Raw genomic sequence first — 6,278 nt, 5'->3', positions numbered from 1 at the left:
TCCTGTTGGTGCTCACCAGCTAAATTCACGATTAGAGAGAGCACTGGCAAATCTGCCCCCTTCTTTATCTCAACCACAGTGTTCTGACAATCAGTTCACCTTCTTTCTTCTTTCAGAGCTCTGTCAAGGACTTTGGGGCCTGAACTGGGCCATAGCCCAGTAAGCTACCAAGGATTATATGTGTACATGCCTCAAAGTCCCTTCAAGCACAGAAGGAGAGATTCAACATCAGTCCCTGCAACAGACAGTGTGACCAGATCTTGTTTTAACGGTAAGAGCCTGGCCCTCTGCCTTTGCTTGCCCAATGGAGCAGTTCCTTGCACTTGCCACATTTCAGGCTCCAGCTGCCAACTTGGGACACACTGAGCTGGAGAACAGATCTTCCAGGTCCAGATGTAGATGTGGCCTCCCACAGCTCAGGCTGGACCCTGACAAGCACAAGACCAGATGATACTGCAGGAGGAGGATGGAGAAGGCTGGTGGATCTCAACAGCATGGATCTATCACTTGGATTATAATTGCACAACTCCAATAACTCTACGGGCCACTTTTATTCACTCAAGACGGCCACATTGCTATATTCACTGTGTAATAAAATATTGTGTTACAATTTTGAGTCGATTCTTTTTAATCTGAACGCTGCTAACCTCTTTTCTCACTGTGCCCCATTGTGTACTCGGTGTTCTCTTTCTGCACCACCACAACGGCTCCAACCCACTCTCTCTGTAAACCTTCCCTCTTTTTCTGTCTCCATGGTGCTGTTTCTCTCTGCACACAGCATCAGAAGATGATGTGGGGCACAGAGAAGATTCCAACTGCACAGTGTGCAGTCTACATGCAAGTACATGTCTGGGCTGGTGTGGGGAGATAACAGGGAGGCTCTGCCCTCCATGCTCATGCAATCCAGCTGCCTCTGACATCTGTGCATACACATACAAAGACCTGGTAATGGCAAGCCACCATGGGCGAATTTCCCCACTGGGCTTGCCGTTTGGCATTTTAAAAATTCAAGCCGTGGCTGGGCCGCAACGCTTGTCGTTACATGCGAATCCAGTGAGGGTAGGTTGATGGGGTGGTTAACAAGCCATCCAAAACCCATGGCTGGTTTTAGGGATGTGGGTGGTTTGTTGACCACCCCAACAACCCATGCTCATCAGGTTTGCCCTTGCCACAACTTGGAGTTTTCAAAATGGCAGCCAGCACCATGACAAGAAGCCCTGTGGCGAAATTTGCTCACAGTAGTTCCTTGTTATGTGCAAACTGGTGCATGCATGCCCTCTTTCACGCGCACACACACACACACACACACACAGCACCCCCTGCCTCTCAGTTACTATCTCTGTTCATCCATAGCTCTCTCTGCAGCGCCATCTCTATTACCTCCTCTCTGTCTCTGTGCTCCCTGAGCATTCTCTATATCTTCACAGTGCTCTGCCCCCCATCATCTCTTTGTTCCCCCTTTTTTTTATTTCTTTGTCTCGCCTTTTCTTTATATTTCTGCCTCAACCCCATCCTGCCACCACTGTCATCACAACTTCTTGCCGAGTTTGGTGGCAAAAGAACACAAGGCTTTCACTCTCCCAGTAATTCACACAATCTCTGCATGTGAGGCACAGGTAAGTTCTGCATTGTGGCTGGCTGCAGCAGGCTGAAAAAACAGTTGCCAGTTCCACCATGTGCCTGTGAAAGAGCAATGTGGTTACAGTGACACAGGCATTCATCTACCTCCACAATGATGGAAGAATGCCTGTATGGCCCACCCAACACACAGTGTTCACAGAAAGATGTGGGGAAAAGCAGAAAAAGCTACTGTTGGAATTCTGCCAGATGGTCACAAATAGCTGGGGAGGGGGCTTCTCTGCCAAAGAGGTCTTAAGGCTAACAAAAGCTCATCCAAGTCACACTATCGTGTGCAATTAAAATATTTCTGGATGAGGCAAGAAGAATATTGGGGATCTCAGAGTAGTTAAATACCTTTGTGGTGTTTGTCCCTTTAAGGCAATTTACCAGCCCATTGAAGCCTGAGGGCCAAGGATTAGTCAGCTCTGGGCTTTCCTGATAATCCTGCAAGCTACACATAAAAAATCTGCAAGTTTTTTAGGAGGTCCACAGTAAACTTTACCGTTTAATAAAACACACACACACACACGTCTCAGATGAAGAAGAAAAAAAAGCAAGTTTATTTACTCAATATTTTTAATCCCACAAATGCCACTATGGTAGTTTGTTTTATGATAGGCAGACAGGAATAATAAACTTAAGTATTCTGTGTGTGTGTGTGAGAGAGAGAGAGAGAGTGTGTGAGAGAGAGGGGGGGGATATTGAAATTCTTTTCATAATCTTTCCTGCTAATACAAAACATTAATTTTTGATATGAGATCAGATACTCCCAAGTTCTTATATCTGAGGCTCCTGCGCTACTCCACTAACCTTAGTTCTCATTTTTGTACACCATTCCAGAGCAGAAAAATGAATTGCTTATCCCTAAAAAGCAATTAACAGGCACAGTCCGTTCGTGACATGTACAACATGAATGAGTAGGAGCTGCGGAAAGGACAAGACTTCCATTATTCGCCCCTCCCTAAAAAGCATCCACTCTCTTCATCGTTCGATAAAGAATGTCTGGTATGCAAGTATGGCTGAAACAGATCCCTGCAGTTCTATTGTGCGTACGAATCCTGAACTGAGACTAGGGGCTCCTGGCAAAACAAAGCAGGAGGCCAATTTATAAACACTGTTAGGTTATTTATGTATTCAGGACAAGTGTATTTGAGGTGTATTATTATTATGCTTTCAGAAATCAATACGTGAAGAAAATAATACAACTCTGCCTGTTAAAGAGTAAACATTGTAAGGGTACAAATCATCTTGAATCCTGTCATTCCAAAATGTAATGAATAATTAGTAGCTTTCTATAAAATGGCAGCATACCTTCATGGATTTCATACCATAATGACAACATCCCAAATTCCGTAAAACTGTTCCAAGAAAGGTGCCTCTCCCTCCCTCTCCCTCTCCTCTGTGTTCCACACAGGGATCATTAGGAAAGGAACAGAAAATAAAACTGCCATTGTCATAATGCCTTTCTACAAATCTATAGTGAGAGTAGTATACTGTGCACACTTCTGGTTACAACACCTCAAAAAAGATATTGTAAATCTGGAGAAGGTGCAAAAAATGGCAACAAAAATTATCAAGGGGCTGGAGCAACTCCCATGTGAGGAAAGGTTACAACATTTGGGGCTTTTTAGTTTAGAAAAGAGGTAAGTAAGGGGGTCATGATAAGAGTATATAAAACAACGCATGGTGTGGCAAAAGTGGATAGGAGTGGATATGAACCCTCTTTCATAATACTAGAACCCATGGTTATCCAAAGAAGCTAAATTGTGGGAGATTCGGGACAGATAAGGGGCTTCTTCATACAAAGCATAGTGAAACTATGACATTTGCTACCAAAAGATGTAGTGATGGCCACCAACTTGGGATGGGCTTTTAAAGGGGATTAAAGAATCATGGAGGCTAAGGCTATCTATGGCTACTACTCAGAATGGCTATATATTACCTCCAGCATCAGAGCAGTATGCCTTTGAATACCAGTTGCTGAGGAACATGAGTAGGAGGGTGCTAGCGCACTCATGTCCTGTTTGTGGGCTTCCCATAGGCATCTGGTAGGCCACTATAGGAACAGAATGCTGGACAAGATTGCCTTTGGCCTGACCCAGCAAGTCTCTTACATTTTTATCTATAGCAGGTATGGGTAACTGCCCCCATTGCTATAAATTCAATGGCGGCAATTTTTTTTAGCTTTATAGAACATTAGAAGGGTTAAATATAGCTTACAAGCAAGCTAAATTTAAGGTGCAATTCTATGTATGTTGAAAAAAAAGTCCTACAACTCCCAGCATGCCCCAGCCAGCATGGCTGGCTAGGGAATGCTGGGAGTTGTAGGAATTTTTTTCTGTCTAAACATGGATAAGATTGCTCCGTTAATCCCTTCAGTGCTATGGAGAGGTTTGCCAAATTTAAGTAGAAAACCAATTTAAAAAAAAAAAACCTTTCCCAGTGTGCAGCCCACCAGGAGAGGGGGCGGGGTTCTGGTGGCAAAAATGGCAGTTGCCCACCCCAATCTATAGGCAGACCGACAGACATTTAGAATCCAAACATAAAGACATAAAATCTGGTTTGTTGATAAGGTCTCATAAGTACCCAATATTGTGCTCAGAGTATGTTCAGGCATTGTATCTGTAACTATCATTTATTTATATAATAAATTCCCCCACACCTTCAGCTACAAGAATGCCCAAAGCAGCTAACAAATAGATAATAAATAAAAGTTCTGTATGTGACCAGGGGACAAACTACATGTATATGAAAGACCTAATGATTAATTTTTAAAAAATTGAAAAGCAGTTTGAAAGGAGGGTGATTTTGAGCAAAGTGTTGGGTGATGAAAGAGTAGTCCTAACCCTTTTTGTACCAGCCATTTTCCTGCTCAAACATGCCTCTGTAAGGTGCTCCATAGGATTCTAGATCTATGTTTAGAGTAGATAACATGACAGGCCTCCCTCTCTGATGGACCGGATGGGAGACACCTATGATACATACACAAGATCACATCCTTGAAAGGCTGTTAATGGATAATTAATTTGGAACTAAGCTTGAAGAAGTTTCACACTTATAGAAAAGTGATTAACATTGAGGGTGTTGTTGCAAAGCTGTCACAATAGAAAGAAATACCACGTAGAAAAAGATTGCAGCTTTTTCTCTCTAGCTATTTTAATAAGAAACTGTGCAATCTGTTCCTGTGTTTCCCACATACCAGACACTGTAAGCACCCTGCACCTGGAAGCATACAAAGATGGCATCTGTTCATACGAACAGGATGCATACACCACATTATTCAAATTAAATAGCATATATTTAAGAACTGTCAAATCAATAACTACTTCCTGCATTACTTGCTGCATTTACCGTACTCACAAAAACCACCACCAGTTTCATAAAGGTCTTCTTAGCTTTGTGAAATTCCTTCTAAATGCCAGAGGCAACTTTTCTTCTTTACCATTGTCATCTTTTTGTCCAGTATAAGCAAGTAGTCATGATATTACACAAATCATCAGGTCTCTTCTGATGACACCCACCCTTTAGAGCAGGGGTGGGCAACTTGTGGCCCTCCAGATGTTTTGGCCTACAACTCCAATCAACCCTACCTAGCATAGCCAATGTTGAGGGATCGTGGGAGCTGTAGGCCAAAACATCTGGAGGGCTGGAAGTTACCCACCCCGATTTATAGTTTCTTCAGCCATTATCTGATCAATTTGCCAGATCCAGTGAAGGGGGTTGTGGGGGACAGGTATTACAGTAGCAAATGAACTGGCAGGTGGAATCCCAAGTCATGTCCAGGACAGGGATGTGTTTGATATCTGTCTTGACTTTAATGTCACCTTTTGTGAACATGGGAAAGTGCCTTATACTTTGAGCTTTTCCATATGAGGCCTTTGTTGTGTGCTCATTCCGTACACACAGTTGTTTACGGATTCTTTAGATGATGTTGTGACCTTCCAGTTTTGCTTCTGTTTGTAAACAGCATGTCCTATTAATTTTTTTAGAGCAGGGAAAATGGGGTATTATTTCTTATGGTGAAAGAAAGCATGATTTCCTCTTTTATATTTGCACTATTCTGCTATATCCCAGTGCCACCTAGAAGTTATATAGCAGAAAAGTAGGAAAGGGAATGCTCCTCGTGTACTGCTCAGAACTCAATTCTATGACAAAACCAAAAGTAGATGCAGCGGATTAGCAGCCTTGTGTAGAAAAGCCCTGAGACAGACCATTGGTCCATCCAGCCCAGTATTATCAACACTGATTGTCAGAGGCTCTCCAGAGTTTCATGCGGGAGTTTTTCCTGCTCTACCGGGATATGCCAAAAATCCAAACTGGGACCTTCTGCATGCAAAGCATGTGCTCCACTACTGAGCTACAGCCTTTCCCTAACCTTTGGAACAGATCAGTCTACATAGCTATGTTGTACTTTCTGAGATTGTGATATCCTTGGAGAGCGGGACTACAATTCTTTTAAATAAAAGACAGTCGTTTGTCCTATTCCCAATACACAGTTCTGGAGGCCTCTCTGGATGTGTTGCTTCTCAGCTCCCTACTCCTTGGAACTACAGCACCTTGAGTATTGTACAATGGTATTTTAATATTACTGAACATTTCTTTTTGCTTTTTTTAAATACTAGATGGCACAATATCTGCATATTGTTTCTACTCTCAAT

Source organism: Heloderma suspectum, chromosome 4, assembly GCF_057233095.1.
Source record: "Heloderma suspectum isolate Gila_16-S chromosome 4, 16-S_ref, whole genome shotgun sequence".
In the NCBI taxonomy this organism is placed as follows: Eukaryota; Metazoa; Chordata; class Lepidosauria; order Squamata; family Helodermatidae; genus Heloderma; species Heloderma suspectum.
This window is presented reverse-complemented; position numbering follows the sequence as displayed.